Here is a 19,710-nt window from a genome sequence, read left to right as displayed (position 1 = left end):
CGGGTGGAAAGAAACCGGAGTGGTTTTTTTTGTTTTTTGGCGAGTGCTTTTGGAAGCCTTAAAGGGACAGGGACCCCGTTGCTATGGAGGCAGGGTGGTGGGACCGGTGAGCGGGTGCCTGGGACCAGCACCTGAGGACAAAGAATATCGTGCATTTTTCCCTGCGGGACCGGAGGGCGGGTGCCTGAGACCAGCGACTGAGGACAGAGGAAATCGTGCGTTTTTCCCCTTTTTTTTTCTCTTTTTGGCGAGTGCTTTTTGGAACCCTTAAAGGGACAGGGACCCCAGTACTAGGGAGGCAGGGCGGCAGGACTGGTGAGCGGGTGCCTGGGACCGGCGCCTGAGGACAAAAAATATCCCACGTTTTTCCCTGCGGGACCGGAGAACGGGTGCCTGAGACCGGTGCCTGAGGACAGAGGAAATCACGCATTTTTCCCCTTTTTTTTTTCTTCTCTTTTTGGCGAGTGCTTTTTGGAAGCCTTAAAGGGACAGGGACCCCGTTGCTAGGGAGGCAAGGCGGTGGGACTGGTGAGCAGGTGCCTGGGACCGGCACCTGAGGACAAAGAATATCGTGCATTTTTCCCTGCGGGACCAGTGGGCGGGTGCTTTTTGGTAGCCTTGAAGGGACAGGGACCCCAGTGCTAGGGAGGCAGGTCAGCAGGACCAGTGAGCGGGTGCCTGGGACCGGCGCCTGAGGACTAAAAAAAAATAATCGCGTGTTTTTTCCTTTTTTTTTTTTTTTTTCTGTTCCCTCTCGCATTGTTGCTGTTGTTGTTTTGGTTTGGAGAGTGCTTTTTGGAGTCTTAAAGGGGCAGGACAGGACACTTAGACCAGAGGCAGGGAATCTGTGGATCTCTGGGCACTCTAACCCCCTGGGCATCAGGGAGCACAGAGGCCCCTTATGGAGATAAATAGCCTCCGAGCTGCTCCCCCTCCAAAGGGGCTCCACCATTTTGGAGGAGCAGACCCACCCAGGCCACACCCACAGCAACAGCGGAGATAAACCCCATAGCAGCCGGGCAGGAAGCAGAAGCCCTGTCTGTACACAGCTGCCCAGCACAAGCCACTAGAGGTCGCTATTCTCCCAGGAGAGGAAGGCCACAAACCAACAAGAAGGGAAGCTCTTCCAGCGGTCACTTGTACCAGCTCTGCGAACTATCTCTATCACCATGAAAAGGCAAAACTACAGGCAGACAAAGATCACAGAGACAACACCTGAGAAGGAGACAGACCTAACCAGTCCTCCTGAAAAAGAATTCAAAATAAAAATCATGAACATGCTGACAGAGATGCAGAGAAAAATGCAAGAGCAATGGGATGAGATGCAGAGAAAAATGCAAGAGCAATGGGATGAAGTCCGGAGGGAGATCACAGATGTCAGGAAGGAGATCACAGAAGTGAAACAATCCCTGGAAGGATTTATAAGCAGAATGGATAAGATGCAAGAGGCCATTGAAGGAATAGAAGCCAGAGAACAGGAACGTATAGAAGCTGACATAGAAAGAGATAAAAGGATCTCCAGGAATGAAACAACACTAAGAGAACTATGTGACCAAGCCAAAAGGAATAATATTCGTGTTGTAGGGGTACCAGAAGAAGAAGAAAGAGGAAAAGGGATAGAGAGTCTCTTTGAAGAAATAATTGCTGAAAATTTCCCCAAACTGGGGGAGGAAATAATCAAACAGACCATGGAATTACACAGAACCCCCAACATAAAGGATCCAAGGAGGACAACACCAAGACACATAGTAATTAAAATGGCAAGGATCAAGGACAAGGAAAGAGTTTTAAAGGCAGCTAAAGAGAAAAAGGTCACTTATAAAGGAAAACCCATCAGGATAACATCAGACTTCTCGACAGAAACCCTACAGGCCAGAGGAGAATGGCATGATATACTTAATGCAATGAACCAGAAGGGCCGTGAGCCAAGGATACTGTATCCAGCACGACTATTATTTAAATATGATGGCGGGATTAAACAATTCCCAGACAAGCAAAAGCTGAGGGAATTTGCTTCCCACAAACCACCTCAACAGGGCATCTTACAGGGACTGTTCTAGAGGGGGAACACTCTTAAAAAGAGCACAGAACAAAACACACAACATATGAAGAATGGAGGAGGAGGAATAAGAAGGGAGAGAAGAAAAGAATCTCCAGACAGTGTATATAAGAGCTCAATAAGCAAGCTAAGCTAGGCAGTAAGATACTAAAGAAGCTAACCTTGAACCTTTGGTAACCACGAATCTAAAGCCTGCAATGGCAATAAGTACATATCTCTCAATAGTCACCCTAAATGTAAATGGACTTAATGCACCAATCAAAAGACACAGAGTAATAAAATGGATAAAAAAGCAAGACCCATCTATATGCTGCTTACAAGAAACTCAACTTAAACCCAAAGACAAGCATAGACTAAAAGCCAAGGGATGGAAAAACATATTTCAGGCAAACAACAGTGAGAAGAAAGCAGGGGTTGCAGTACTAATATCAGACAAAATAGACTTCAAAACAAAGAAAGTAACAAGAGATAAAGAAGGATACTACATAATGATAAAGGGCTCAGTCCAACAAGAGGATATAACCATTCTCAATATATATGCACCCAATACAGGAGCACCAGCATATGTGAAACAAATACTAACAGAACTAAAGAGGGAAATAGACGGCAATGCATTCATTTTAGGAGACTTCAACACACCACTCACCCCAAAGGATAGATCCACCAGGCAGAAAATAAGTAAGGACACACAGGTACTGAAGAGCACACTAGAACAGATGGACCTAATAGACATCTATAGAATTCTACATCCAAAAGCAACAGGATATACATTCTTCTCAAGTGCACATGGAACATTCTCCAGAATAGACCACATACTAGCTCACAAAAAGAGCCTCAGTAAACTCCAAAATATTGAAATTCTACCAACCAATTTTTCAGACCACAAAGGTATAAAAGTAGAAATACATTCTACAAAGAAAAAAAAAAGGCTCACAAACACATGGAGGCTTAACAACATGCTACTAAATAATCAATGGATCAATGAACAAATCAAAATAGAGATCAAGGAATATATAGAAACAAATGACAACAACAACACTAAGCCCCAACTTCTGTGGGATGCAGCGAAAGCAGTCTTAAGAGGAAAGTATATAGCAATCCAGGCACACTTGAAGAAGGAAGAACAATCCAAAATGAATAGTCTAACATCACAATTATCAAAACCAGAAAAAGAAGAACAAATGAGGCCTAAAGTCAGCAGAAGGAGGGACATAATAAAGATCAGAAAAGAAATAAACAAAATTGAGAAGAATAAAACAATAGCAAAAATCAACAAAACCAAGAGCTGGTTCTTTGAGAAAATAAACAAAATAGATAAGCCTCTAGTCAAACTTATTAAGAGAAAAAGAGAATGAACACAAATCAACATAATCAGAAATGAGAATGGAAAAATCACGACAGACTCCACAGAAATACAAAGAATTATTAAAGACTACTATGAAAACCTATATGACAACAAGCTGGAAAACCTAGAAGAAATGGTCAACTTCCTTGAAAAATACAACCTCCCAAGACTGACCAAGGAAGAAACACAAAAGTTAAACAAACCAATTACGAGCAAAGAAATTGAAATGTACCCAAGAACAAAACCCCGGGGCCGGACGGATTTACCTCGGAATTTTATCAGACACACAGAGAAGACATAATACCCATTCTCCTTAAAGTGTTCCACAAAATACAAGAAGCGGGAATACTCCCAAACTCATTCTATGAAGCCAACATCACCCTAATACCAAAACCAGGCAAAGATCCCACCAAAAAAGAAAATTACAGACCAATATCCCTGATGAATGTAGATGCAAAAATACTCAATAAAATATTAGCAAACAGAACTCAACAGTATATCAAAAGGATCATACACCATGACCAAGTGGGATTCATCCCAGGGATGCAAGGATGGTACAACATTCGAAAATCCATCAACATCATCCACCACATCAACAAAAAGAAAGACAAAAACCACATGATCATCTCCATAGATGCTGAAAAAGCATTTGGCAAAATTCAACATCCATTCATGATAAAAACTCTCAGCAAAATGGGAATAGAGGGCAAGTGCCTCAACATAATAAAGGCCATATATGATAAACCCACAGCCAGCGTTATACTGAACAGTGAGAAGCTGAAAGCATTTCCTCTGAGATCGGGAACCAGACAGGGATGCCCACTCTCCCCACTGTTATTTAACATAGTACTGGAGGTCCTAGCCACGGCAATCAGACAAAACAAAGAAATACAAGGAATCCAGATTGGCAAAGAAGAAGTTAAACTGTCACTATTTGCAGATGATATGATACTGTACATAAAAAACCCTAAAGACTCCACTCCAAAACTACTAGAACTGATATCAGAACACAGCAAAGTTGCAGGATACAAAATTAACACACAGAAATCTGTAGCTTTCCTATACACTACCAATGAATCAATAGAAAGAGAAATCAGGAAAACAATTCCATTCACCATTGCATCAAAAAGAATAAAATACCTAGGAATAAACCTAACCAAAGAAGTGAAAGACTTATACTCTGAAAACTACAAGTCACTCTAAAGAGAAATTAAAGGGGACACTAATAAATGGAAATTCATCCCATGCTCATGGCTAGGAAGAATTAATATTGTCAAAATGGCCATCCTGCCCAAAGCAATATACAGATTTGATGCAATCCCTCTCAAATTACCAGCAATATTCTTCAATGAATTGGAACAAATAATTCAAAAATTCATATGGAAACACCAAAGACCCCGAATAGCCAAAGCAATCCTGAAAAAGAAGAATAAAGTAGGGGGGATCTCACTCCCCAACTTCAAGCTCTACTACAAAGCCATAGTAATCAAGACAATTTGGTACTGGCACAAGAACAGAGCCACAGACCAGTGGAACAGATTAGAGACTCCAGAAATTAACCCAAACATATATGGTCAATTAATATTTGATAAAGGAGCCATGGACATACAATGGCAAAATGACAGTCTCTTCAACAGATGGTGCTGGCAAAACTGGACAGCTACATGTAGGAGAATGAAACTGGACCATTGTCTAACCCCATATACAAAAGTAAACTAACTCAAAATGGATCAAAGACCTGAATGTAAGTCATGAAACCATTAAACTCTTGGAAAAAAACATAGGCAAAAACCTCTTAGACATAAACATGAGTGACCTCTTCTTGAACATATCTCCCCGGGCAAGGAAAACAACAGCAAAAATGAGCAAGTGGGACGACATTAAGCTGAAAAGCTTCTGTACAGCGAAAGACACCATCAATAGAACAAAAAGGAACCCTACAGTATGGGAGAATATATTTGTAAATGACAGATCCGATAAAGGCTTGACGTCCAGAATATATAAAGAGCTCACACGCCTCAACAAACAAAAAACAAATAACCCAATTAAAAAATGGGCAGAGGAACTGAACAGACAGTTCTCTAAAAAAGAAATACAGATGGCCAAGAGACACATGAAAAGATGCTCCACATCGCTAATTATCAGAGAAATGCAAATTAAAACTACAATGAGGTATCACCTCACACCAGTAAGGATAGCTGCCATCCAAAAGACAAACAACAACGAATGTTGGCGAGGCTGTGGAGGAAGGGGAACCCTCCTACACTGCTGGTGGGAATGTAAATTAGTTCAACAATTGTGGGAAGCAGTACGGAGGTTCATCAAAATGCTCAAAACAGACCTACCATTTGACCCAGGAATTCCACTCCTAGGAATTTACCCTAAGAACGCAGCAATCAAGTTTGAGAAAGACAGATGCACCCCTATGTTTATCGCAGCACTATTTACAATAGCCAAGAATCGGAAGCAACTTAAATGTCCATCGTAGATGAATGGATAAAGAAGATGTGGTACATATACACAATGGAATACTACTCAGCCATAAGAAGTGGAAAAATCCAACTTTGCAGCAGCATGGATGGAACTGGAGAGTATTATGCTCAGTGAAATAAGCCAAGCGGAGAAAGAGAAATACCAAATGATTTCACTCATCTGAGGAGTATAGGAACAAAGGAAAAACTGAAGGAACAAAACAGCAGCGGAATTACAGAACCCAAAAATGGACTAACAGGTACCAAAGGGAAAGGAACTGGGGAGGATGCGTGGGCAGGGAGGGATAAGGGGGGTGGGGAAGAAGAAGGGGGGTATTAAGATTAGCATGCATGGGGGGGAGGGAGAAAGGGGAGGGTGGGCTGCACAACACAGAGAGGACAAGTAGTGACTCTACAACATTTTGCTAAGCTGATGGACAGTAACCGTAATGTGGTTGTTAGGGGGGACCTGATATAGGGGAGAGCATAGTAAACATAGTATTCTTCATGTAAGTGTAGATTAAAAATTAAAGAAAAAAAAAAAGAAAAGAAAGAAAGAAAGAAAAGGGGGATTACTTCTTGATAGTATAAAACTATTGGTAAATCAAAGGTCAACACATGCTTTAAATATCCTTAATGTTGATCACTTAAAGGGTCTCAGATGATCAGCTATGGAGGTACTCTTTTCTGATAATATTTCTTTCTCTTAATAAAAAAAAAAAAAAGCAGTTACTGTGTGCTGACCTCCAATGAAGTTCTACACAGTGGTATAGAGGGCATGTCAAAGTGTGGGCAAAGGGTCTTTTTGTTTCTATGCAGAAGATCAAGGCCTAGCTCGGATACCCAGAAAATGAACTAAGATACGATATGAGGAGGAGCTTCCGGCATCAGCACTCTCTGGAGGACTTGTGCCGGGGGATGATCATCAAAAAGCCTCCACAGGGATCCGGATGATGCTGCGGTTGTGGCTGCATCCAGTCCACCGTCTCCTGGACTTGCCGTAGGAATGAGGAGGGAGATGTCTAGGCTGGCATGTGCATACAGTGAGACAACGAATTTGACCGGATCTGTACTGTTGGAACTCAACCAGGAGTTGGGAGGGGTGCAAGTTGTAGCACTTCAAAATCTTATGACTATAGACTATCTACGGTTAAAAGAACATATGGGATGTGAACAGATCCCAGAAATGGGCTGCTTTAATTTGTCTGATTTCTCTCAGACTGTTCAAGCACAGCTGGACAATATCCATCATATCATAGACAAATTTTCACAAATGCCTAGGGTGCCTAAATGTTTTTCTTGGCTTCACTGGAGATGGATGGTAATTATAGATTTGCTTTGTTTATGTCACCGTATTACTATTATGTTAATATGTGTGTGCAAATTAGTTAGTAGTTTAAAACCTATACATACTTAAGGTACTCTACAAGAAGATATGTCAAAGTAATAATCAATCCTCCCATGTTTTCTTCCATATGCTACATCTATAGCTTTTCTTTTTCCTAATTACAACCCTTAAATAGAATTCATGCCTCATATCGAATTTACCGAGCATCATAATTCTTCCAGGTGGTAAAGATACCTCGAGACAAGTGCTGGTCATAGAAGCCACAGGGCATAAATCTGCAAAGAAGTAAAAAGCTAACCTTTTCAAACAATATGGCTTCTCTCTCACTTACCAACTTTACATCTCCCTGTATGGCCCTGGAAGATGACTGGTTAGCCAGAGACGGGTAAGATTCCTCAAGGGAGGAATAACCTAAGACAGGCACAGTCGCAGGGGGGCCATCAGGTGAGAAATTGGGGACCAACAGAGGTGAGGCTCAGAACCTCACCCCCCCTGCTTTGAGAGAAATCTTCTGCATCCGTGGATGTTTTGCTGCCCTTGTCTAGCTTGGACTAATACTTAGTCCATAGGCACACACCTGATCATCTGATCATCTACATTTGCCCTCTTAAAGCACTAAACTATGTTTTCTACCTTTATCTTGCATCTACCTACCACATAAGCATTTTATTAAAAAATAATAATAATAATAATAAAGGGAGAAATGTGGGATCAACATATAAATCAAGTACAAAAATCAAACAAATATTCATATTTGACCTGATTGTTTATAGGTCATAATGCGTGATCAAAACCAAAAGTTTCTGTGATGAATGCCCTTGTACTGTTCACCATGTAAGAATTTATTCACTATGTAAGAATTCGTTCACCATGTAAGAACTTGTTCGTTATGCTTCAGAAGATTGGAGACTGACGAGAATTAGGCTTGAGATGGATTAATGATTGTACATTGAGCATTGACCCCCCTATAGTGAATTTTATTGTCGTTAACAACCATTTGATCAATAAATATGAGAGATGCCCTCTCAAAAAGAATAAATAAATAAATAAATAAATAGCAAATAACTCATGAAAGAACTGAAAGGCTACATTAGAAAATAGTCACTTAATGCAAAACAGCAGTAAAGGAGAAACAAAGGAACAAAATATAAAAGATATACACAGGACAAAGAATAAAATGGCAGAAACAAATCCAACTGTATCAATAACATTTAATGTGAATAGTGTAACAACCCACGTAAAAGGCAGAAATTGTCATACTGGATAAAAAAACAGAATCCAACTATATGTTCTCTATAGGAGACACTTTATATTCAAAGACAGAAATAAATTGATAGTAAAAGGATGGAAAATGATACATCATGCAAACAACCAGCACGAAAAACTGAGGTGGCTATAATAATAGAAAAAAAACAGACTTTAAAACAAAAAGCATTACTAAAGACAATGAGAGACATTTTATAAGAAGAAGAAATATTCGTCAGGAAGTTTACAATTATAAACATATATGACACAAAAACAGAGTACCAAAACACATAATGCAAAGAAAGTGAAGGGAGAAATAGACAGTTCAATAATAGTAGTTGGAGATGTCAGCATTCCACTTCAATAATTGATAGAACAATAGCAGGTCAGAAAGGAAAGAGAAGATTTGAACAACACTATAAACCAACTATTTCCAATATACATTTACAGAACACTCCACCAACAACAGAGGAATATATATTCTTCTCAAGTACACAGAGAACATTCTCCAGATAGAAAACATGTTAGGCCATAAGAAAAACCTTGATAAAATTAAAAGAATAAAAATATGTTCTCTGATTATAACAGAATGAAATTAGAAATCAAAAAAGAAAAAAATTGGGAATTCACAAATATGTAAAAATTAAACAACACACTCCAAATTATTGATGGTTCAAAGATGAAATCAAATTGCAGTTAGAAAATACTTTGAGATGAATGAAAATGGACATACAACATATCTAAACTTGTGGGATGAAGATAAAGCAGTGAATAAAGGGAAATTTATAGCTATAACTACCTAAATTAAAAAACAAGAAAATCTTAAATCAATAACCTAATATTCCACCTTAAGCATTGGAAAAAGAAGAGCAAACTATATCCAAAAACAAGCAGAAGAAAGGAAATAATAGAGACTCAAGTAGAAATCAATGAAATCGGAAATAGAAAAACAATAGAGAAAATGAATGAAATTTAAAGCTGATTCTTCAAAGACTAATGAAATTGACAAACGTTTAGTTAGATCTAGAAGAAAAGAGGGATGACTAAAATTACTAGAATCAGAAATGAGAGACCATTGCTACTGAACAGAGAGAAATAGAAAGGATTATAAAATAATACTATGAACAGTTGTATGTCAATAAATCAGACAACTTAGATGAAACTGATCAATTCCTAGAAAGACACAAACTACTAAACTTCTGAAATTGATTCAAGAAGAAACAATCTGCATATACCTATAGCAAGTAAAGAGATTGAATTAGTAATAATAAAATAAAATAAACTATCCACAAAGAAAATCTCAGACCCAGACAACTTCATTGGTGAATTATACAAAACATTTAAAGAAGAATCAATATCAATTCTTCAAAAACAATTTCAAGAAATACAAGAGGAAGGAATACTTTCCAACTCACTCTATCAACCCAGTATTACTCTGAAACAAAAACCAGACAAAAAATATCATAGAAAAGAAAACTACAGAACATTAGCTCTTATGAATATGGACACAAAAATTATCAACAAAATACTAGCAAACTAAATCCCCTACCATATAAAAAGAATTATAAACCATGACCAATTGGGATGTATCCCAGGATGCAAGCAAGGTTGGTTTAACATCTGAAAATCAATTAATGTAATACACCATATCAATAGGATAAAAAAACAAAAACCACACAATCATCTCAATAGACGAAATAAAAGCATTTGACAAAATCCAAAACCCTTTCATGGTAAAAACTCTCAACAAACCAGGAATAGAAGTAAACTTTCTGAGCTACGAAACCCACGCAAACATCTTACTTAATGATAAAAGACTGGAAGTTTTCTCCCTAAATTTAGAAACAATACAAGGACATCCACTCTCATCACTTTGGTTCAGTATTATATTGGAGCTTCAAACCAGCATTAATTTGACAAAAAAAAAAAAAAAAAAAAAAAAGGAAGAAAGACAAGAAGGAAGGGAGGAAAAGAGGGAGGGAGGAAGGAAAGACGAAAGAAAAGTAAAACTATTTCTACTTTGCAGATGACATTAATTTGCAGAAAATCCTAAGGAATCCATTAGAAACGATTAGAATAATAAATGACTTCAGCAAGGTTATAAGATACAAGATCAATACACAAAAATCAATTTTATTTCTTTACACTAGTAATAATCCAAAAATGAAATTAAGAAAATAATTCCATTCATAGTGACATCAAAAAGAATAAAATATTTAGGAATAAATTTAACAAAAGTGTAAAACTTAAGCTCTGGAAACTAAATCACTGTTGAAAGAAATCATTTCTAAAGAAATATAAATAAATGGAAATATCCTATGTCATGGATCAAAAAACTTACGAATGTTATGATGCAAATACTCTCAAATCATTCTATACATTCAACACAATCCCTATGAGAATCCTAGCTGGTTCCTTTGTAGAAATTGACAAGGTGTTCCTAAAATTCATATGGAATTTCAAGGGAACCAGAATAACCAAAACAGTCTTGAAGAAGAATGTAGTTGGAGGACTCACACAAATGTTTATAGCAGCATTATTCATAATAGCCCAAAGGGGAAAACAACCCATATGTCCATTAACTGATGAATGTAAAAACAAAACATGACATACCCATACAATGGAATGTTTTCCCACCATAAGAAAGAATGAAGTATTGATAGATGTTGTAACAGAGCTGAACCTTGAAAACATTAAGTAAAATAAGTGAGACACAAAAGACCATATGTAATGTGATCCCATTTATATAAAATTTCAAGAATAGGTAAATCTATAAATACAGAAGGTACGTCAGTGGTTGCTTTAGGGCTCAGGGCAATAGGTGACAGGGATTTGAAAGCTAAAAGTTTTTGCTGAGATGATAACATTCTAAAATTAGCTGTGGCGATGGTTGTGCACTACCTGTGAATGTACTATAAACTTAAATTGTATGCTTTCAATTAGTTAATTGGATGGTTTATGAATTATATCTCAATAAAGTTGTTATGAAAATAATTAATATGCATTTTATTTTATAAAAGAGAGTAAGACATTTAAAAATAATTCTATTTTCCCTCCTTTTTTTTAAAGGGACATTCTAAAGCTACATCCTGAATTTGAAATTAGAAATGAAAATGAAGCTTAGCAAATAAATTTAAACACAGTGTGTCTTTTGTGCTGAATACATTTTTATGAATTTGCTGTTCTATCTTGATCATACCAAGATCCCCAAGAAGGCCTCTCCAGAAGATGTTGGGTCACATGTCTTCATAATGCACATCACTACCTAAAATTATCTTACCTGTTAATTTTCTTAACACCTATTTCCCTACATGAAAAAATGCCATGGTCACTACTAATATTAACTCCAGAGTCTAGAACTATGCAGCTCAAGTGTGGTCAAGAATGATGCCAGTCTGCGGGTGGTGCTACCAGTCCTCAATGAGCTAAGTTGAGAAACTGTGTAGCAATCCTATGTCTGCTGAATCCAATAATTTTTTTAAAATGGCCTTGTATTTTGTATATCTTTGGTGTTTTTTAGAAATGGATTTTCTTAGGATTTTATTTCAAGTATCAGGCTGTGACAGATTGAAAATTTTGGAAACAGAACTGGTCCTTCACCACATATGGTTTGAGAAGCACTGGTTTAGGTGACCATTTAAATTTTTTGCTCCCCTTCCCTAATGAAGTGCTAATGCTGGTAAGTGTCCACAAAGCCAGTGTTTATATATTCCAGTCCCCTTGCATGGGGGTAAGGGAGGGCACTTGTCCTCAGAGAGAGAATGTGCACAGAAGTGATGTGTTCCACTCAAATGGTTAATAGGGGTGTGTGCTTCACCACTGTCTCTTTGCCTATTACTAGATAAATAAAGAGGACTATGCAGACTAGAAAAGAGAGGGCCACAAGACAGGAGATATTTTCCCAAAAAGTTACTTAGGAGGGCACCAGACCAAGACTACCTGCATACACTATGAAACAGCTGAGAAACAGGTTTTTATTACATGAAGTTCAGGCCCTTTTTGTTACAACCTCTAGGATTACCTTAACTAATATGGTGCTCAATAAATATTTGTTGAATGAATGAATGGATAGATGCCTAATACTAAATGCCATTAGAGCAGTGCTACTACACTTAACAAACTACTGTTTGCCAGTTCATGAGAACTTGAAAAGAGCTTGGGTCAGAATGGAAATCAAGAAATTTGAGTAGGGGGAAAAGTAGTGAACCAGACCATGTGCCTATTATGAATAATTAAGTGCTACTAGGAATAATAGTTTATTAACCAGCAAGAGTCCATGAACCACATTTAGAAAGCCCTGCATTAGAGGACATTTTCCAAGTATGAAAGCATCTAAAATTATGCTGAAAACCACACAAACAGTATTTCTAAAGTCCATTCAACCTAATCTCCTCATTTGGATTCACTTCTAAGTTGCTTTATTACCTGATAAAGTATAATTGTTAATTAAATGCACACTTACGCATCTATCCATCTGTCTATAATTTATCCAACCATCCATCCTCTACCTATCTATCTATCTACACAAACTTAAAATTGTCTGAAGAAGAGCACGGTTCAAAGGATTAAATACAAGCCAGAGAATAAAACATTATCTGAATAACACATACATACCTACAACATGCAAACACATGTACAATGTATCAGAGGGTAATAAGTACTTTGTAAATGTACTTTTCACATTTATTTAATCCTCTGTATAATTCCAAGTGATAGCTAAAATTACTATTACTCTTATGTTACAAATAAAAAACTGAGGCTACAGAGGCAAAGTGAAATTAAGAGATAATATAGGTAATTATTGACAAGTTCAGACCTCAATACTTGCTATTAAAGAAAAGGAAAAACTTGGGGGCCTGAATTATCCAGTTAATTTACCTTCACCTTCACTCTGAACAATTCTTCACTTTGTCAATACTAACACAGTCCTGGTACTGTGGCAAATAAGAGAAACAAAGGGCCAGATCTACATGGCTGTTACGTATAATTACAATGAATAAAATGTGATGGTTCACGTTTACCCAAAATCTCTGCTTGCAAAAGTAATTTGAGTAAAGGAAAGTTTGTTAACAGCTTACTATTCCTATGCATTAGCCTTTTTGTGATGCAAAGGCTGATGAGTGTAGGAAATTTGTTGCACTACTTCAATCTTTTGAAGTACTTTTTTCTTTTTAAGTGTCTCTTGCCATTCAGCCTGTTAATTCATGATCTCTCCAAGTCTTGCAGCCAGGTTTCCATTGTAAGCATGCCAAAGGTGAACCCACTCAGCAGCTCGCATGCCACCAGCACCACGTACTTGCCAGCTTTGAGCCTCAAATTTTCAGAAATGTATGCAATCTCTTTTACATTTTTAAAAATACAGGTTCTATGACTACAGGCTCACACCTCTGCCCCCTCCACCTCTGAAATTCCAAAGACCTGGGAGGATCCATTTATTCAGATAAGCCTCTGCATACAGAGATGGTCCTTGGAAACTGACCTGAACTCAGATATGCCAAGGTCTCTTCACCATTAATCTACATCCTTAAGCCCAATGACTGCCTTAAATTAGATGTATAGAGATTTCTCCTGTGCCTGTTCCTCATAGCACACTTTTTTTCAGTATAAGGATTAGGAAGGGAAGGAGGTAGTATTTGACTTTATTCTTTCATTTATTCATTCATCATCGAACATGTGCAAGACATGTTGAGGAACAAAGATGTGGTTTAGGCCTTCCAGAAATTGCAACCCAATGAGAGAGAGCTACACTAGGTACTCAAACAACTACAGTACAAGACAGTGCAAGCTATGGGTCCTGAGACTAGCCCTAAGAAATGTTTGAGGACAGGGAGGCAAAGAAAGCTTCTGAAAAAGAAAGGTTCTTTTTATGAAAGACAGGGAGCTTCTGAGTTGGGTTTTGGAGGAAAAGCAAGATTTCATCAAGGATGGATGAGGAAAAATGACAGTCCAGATGGAAGGAATGATAGAGCAGAGGTAAGAAAGAGCAAGGCGAAGTTAAGAAATGAGGGGATGTCATTTGGCTGGAACTTGAGAAGTAGCAAGAGACAGGAAACAGAATTTGGAAACAAGCAGTAAAAGGCCCTGACCATCAGGATGGACTGCCATGACTGTGTTCAGCAGTCGGTGGGAGAGCCACTGCAAAGGCTTAGAGAGGGAAGCGATTTGAGCAGAGCAATAATGCAGGAGGCTTGCTTTGGTGGTGGTGTATAGAATTGTCAGAGTAGGTAGACAGCAGACGTGAACAGGGAAGGGGAGGGAGACTTCAGCCAATGTTTACATTCGGCTAGATGTCTGCTTACATTCTACACATTCCATGTAAGCTGTTCTCGCGGGACGAGGGGAGTGAGAACGTAGATAACAGACTGGCCAAAACCAGCTGGTTCCAACATGGAGGAGAAGTTGACCCAAACTTCACCCCGAAATGCATCATACACCCATTAGCATAATAAATATCACACCTCCCAGAGCCATGACTGTTCCGATGAAGATCAAATATAGTCAGCCCTACTACCCCTGCTCAACAGGAGGGTGGAGCAAGCCCGAACTCCAAAAAAAGAGACCTCCACCTGTTGTTACCTTTGAAACCTACCCCTACTTAGTGAATATTCATCTCTCTTTACATAAAAAAGACTCCCTATTGTTTCTAGGCTCACTCTGGGTCTGCTGGAGCCCAAGTCTTGGGCATATATTTTTGTCTTTCTCTGAACTCTTATTCTCCAAATAGACTCTTAATGCTCAATGGCTTTTTTGCGTCTGTTCCTGAATTCTTTCTCACAGTGAGACCAAGGACCCATCTCCAGTAGCAGAAAGGCTGTTAGTTTTGAAAGGCTAAGGGTCTGGGGATGATTAAGAAGCCTTTTACAATAGGCCAAAATGAAACAATCAAGCTTAAGAGAGATAGTAGCCAAGAAAATGGAAAAGAACAGAAGGAATAACAAACAGAATTTTGTAGGGGTAGGGGGAAAATGAAAAGATAACTCCCAGGTCTTGAGTAAGTGTCCAGAAAAATTTATGTTATAGATGAAAATGTTTGGACTCAAATTTATACAAAGATCTAGAGATTTAAAAATTTATTTCAAGACTGTCTGTGATATTATCCTTATTAAAAAAAAAAAATCATTTCCCAGGATCACTCTGAACAGCTGGTTACTCTCACCACATTCCTTCATAAGGCTTCTTTTTCCATGGTATTGGGCTGTTTGGGACTAGAGTATCAGAAAGGGAGTGGAGACTTCTTACTATGATCAATATAATGTCACTCTTGTTACCTCTCCTACTTGGGCAGTATCTAAAGATGCATATGGACCATCTCAATCCACTCTTTGGGCTACACAAGCAGACATACCCTTTGACGGGCACAGCAGAAACACATCCTTTGAGAACTTCAGAGACCCAATGTTTGGTTCTGATGGCATTCACTCTGATAGCACTGGGGGTGCTTTTCAACCTTTTCCTAAGCACAGTAATCAAAGCACCTCCAGGCACGGCAGGTCCTTCAGCTTAAGGAGCAGATGGAAAATAATCTATTTCTTCAATTTCAGGGCTTTGATGGTGACATTCTGCATGAAGGAGCAGGTCTATGGGAAAGTCACCGGGACAGAGCTCTTTACCTGTGGTGAGCAGTGACCAAGAGAAACAAAACTGGTATCACTTTCAGGGTTGGGAAATCTAACCTGACCACACAAATAATTAACCTGAAAGGCCACTTCATGCTCCCCCAATGGGCCCAGATGTTGCACTTCACTTTAGGTAAACGTTATTTTTAGAGACATAAGAATTCAGCATCCAAAATTTATCACCCATCTGAGTGGGAGACATAGAACACAGAACAGATTTATATGTTTAGGCGGTAGGAATGGGGTTTAAGCTCAATAAAATCTTAACTGTGCTTTACTTTTTAATTTAACTTTCAAACATTTCTTTCCTGTTTTGGTGACTGAGAATCTTGTACATGTCACCCTTTCAGTGAAGTATCACAGGAAAGACATTTTTGTGGTGTTTAATGGAAATAATATTTCTTGTGGTATTGCTGTGATACCCTGGGAAACTGGCTTTGAGAGATAAATTAGGCTGAGAGCCGTCTAGTGCTAATTTATTAAGCAGTCAATGGTTTAAAACAACTTTCCCTGTTTCAGCTCACTGGAGATCTGTTACTGGCTCCTCAGAAGACAGCAAAGAGCCAAAGACTGATAAATTTCATAGATTATCCTGAAACAGACAAAGTCAAGAGTTGGTCTAGGGGAGTGTCATAGGCGGGCAGGGGTAGAACACACTGTGGGTAAGCCCATGCATGTGTACTTTAAACCACTTCAACATTCATACTACAGTGTTCCCCACTGCATCTCTTGTAATGGTGGTTGAATATACTAAAGAAACTGAAATTCTCCCTCAGGAACAAATTTTTGTAAGAAACACCTCCTAAACTTTCTCCTCCTGTTAGAGCACAGCAGGTAATGAAAGTTCCGTCTGTGAACAAAAATAGATGCTCTCCCACAGGTGTTGTAACGGCTTCAGTGCACTTTCTACAGATGCTCCAGAATAGTGGTTCTTGGCCTAAGCCGCACCCTGAAATCACCAGGGGAGCTGTGCAAAGTACTGATACTGGCTCCTCTCCCTGGAGGTTCTGGTGACATTAGCCTGGGATGTAGCCTCTGGTTGGGAGTTTCAAACCTTTCCACAGGCAATTCTAATGTGCAGTCAAGGTCAAGAACCACTGCCCTATAGAAGGTGTTGTCTGTTGAGACTATAGAGACTCGGATCTACCCCATATCTGGGGACTCTCAGGTGACTCAGCATTTTTTTTGCCTGAAAATGCAGATCATTAGTTAGTGCAGATCACAGTCACCGACCAGCACCACAGAGGCATTAGGAATAAATCAAGTACCAACAATAGTAATAATGCTTTGGGAGCTGCTCAACTCCAAATGCTATCTGTGTGAAGGCTGTGAGTTGACAGAAGAAAACAGAGCTAGGAAAAATGACTTGCTCTTTGGTTCAAACTAGACTTCTTTCAAAGGCAATGTGCCATGGACCCTCTCTTCAAAGCTAGAGGAATGGCAGAGCAGAAAGCACTTTTAGAACATAACTACTAATTTTATGATATAACTAAGTAATTTCCACTTTGAAGAGACCCCTACATTCAAAGAAGCAAAAGAATCACCAGCAGAGCTCATTAAATATGCAGCTTCCCAGGGCCCAGACCCGAGATCTGCACTCAGTAGGCTTGGAGTGGGGCCCAGGAATCTAAAGTTTTAAAAGCTCGTCAGGGGATTCTAATTCAGGTGAGCTGCACCCCACCTTTGAGAAATCCTGAGTCATCCCACCTTTCGGCAATCTTGTGAATGGTTCTTTGCCATAAACTGAAATACTCTTCTTCAGTTAAACAGATTATCAGGTCAAGGAAAAAGAGGGAGTGCCCCTTTAGTAAAACAGTCTGCAAAATAGTTTTTGAAAGACATTTGACTGACCTTTTACTGAAAAAACCTAAGTCCTTTTTGGACATCCAAATGTTACTTCATTCCTTCAGTTTATCTGCAGAGAAGAATGAAGATGAATTACTGCAAAGAGACACAACCATACATACAAACTATGAGCCAAATAGTTCTTGGGAATGATGAGGATCTTTCAAAATCAAAATCCTCTGAAGTCTTGAAGGATCACAAATACTGATGAAGAAAAGCAACCATCAAATAAACTTTATTCAAGCAATTTGGGAATGGAAATGGGTATGTTACTCCAGGTCTAGAAATTTCTCCCTTTTCATAGTTAACATGGAAAAGCAATCCATATTTATGTTTATTTTTTAAATTGGTAAATTTTCATTAGGACAGCTTTACCAGTCCAGAGTCAAAGGTAATAGGAAAGAGACAAAATGCTATTTCCAGATACAGATTTAAATGTAATAATTGGAAGTTGTTCAACCTCTCCATCCAATTCAGAGTGTGTGTGTGTGTGTGTGACCAGAGCTGCACATTTGCAGAATGCAAACTATTATTATTTGGCACCAAATTTTGGAATTCATAGTTCATGGGCCTAAAATTCTTTTAGAATTCACAATTCAGCCTATAATAGGGAAGCTTGCTTGTTCCTCACTGTCTTTGTGTTTTTCACTCAAAATTTCCCCGGTCCTCTAAAGCTTGCCAGCCTTGGACATTGTTCCTGTGCTTGCCCACATTCCATTGGCACCAGCATGGAATGGCATGCTTGGAATGTCTCCACCCTCCAAAATATTTTTGGATCAAGCTTATCCATTTTCCCTGAAAAACCTCTGTTGTCTAGCATTGGCTTCACTGACTTTTATATTTTTGTACATTTTTGAATATGGACCAGATCATGAAAACTCCAGGGCCCCAGCCTGTTAAAAAGCTCTATTAACCATCTGACATCAACAGAATTCCCACAGAAGGAAAGCAAACCTGGAGTCCTCCACTTAGGAGTGCAGACAATCTCTCTCTTCTGTTGTCGTTATTGGCAGGCTCCTTCTCTAAATGCTCTTGAATTTATAAATCAGCTCACAGAGGTCTAATTGAATTACTACCAGATTTATCTAAAAATAATAATAACTTTCTTTTGAAGTTGCCTCTTAATGGGCTCCTTTTCCTAGTGCTAATTGACAATCTCAACAGAAAACTGAAATTTAAGGGGGACTGCCTTTTTTCTAAGGAAATGTAGCACCAAGGCACTTAGTAAGCTTTTTTGCTTATATTAATAATTAGGACCATTTGTAATAATAATAAAACATTTAATGTGTCGTTATTATGTGCCAGGTGCTGAGCTAAGAATGACACATACATTATCTCACTTAATCTCCACAACAATCATAGGAACTAGGTACCAGTATTCCTGTTTTAGTCATAGAATATTTGGGTCTTAAATGTAGCATGTGGTATTTAGCCAGGATTATTTTTATTGCCATAGTGAATTTATAAAAGAAAAAATGGCAGTGAAAAGCCTTCAAGAATACTTAAGAAAACTGTGATAAGCGGAAATTAAATGGATTTTCTGATACAACTATGACAGCAACATATTTTGGGGTCAGTTAAGTGGGTAGAGAGACTTTGGGAAAAAATTCCATTTAAAACCTTCTTGGCATTTAAATAACATTTTGGTGAAACACCATGGAAACATCTGGTCACATCCTCTCAACCCTAATTTCTTCCCTAAATGTTGTTTTTAATATGTCACAGTTGTTAAATTTGTAACAAGTAATGCCCTTGAGACTAAACAACAGTGCCTGGTATGT

Source organism: Manis javanica, chromosome 8 (assembly GCF_040802235.1).
Source record: "Manis javanica isolate MJ-LG chromosome 8, MJ_LKY, whole genome shotgun sequence".
In the NCBI taxonomy this organism is placed as follows: domain Eukaryota; kingdom Metazoa; phylum Chordata; class Mammalia; order Pholidota; family Manidae; genus Manis; species Manis javanica.
This window is presented reverse-complemented; position numbering follows the sequence as displayed.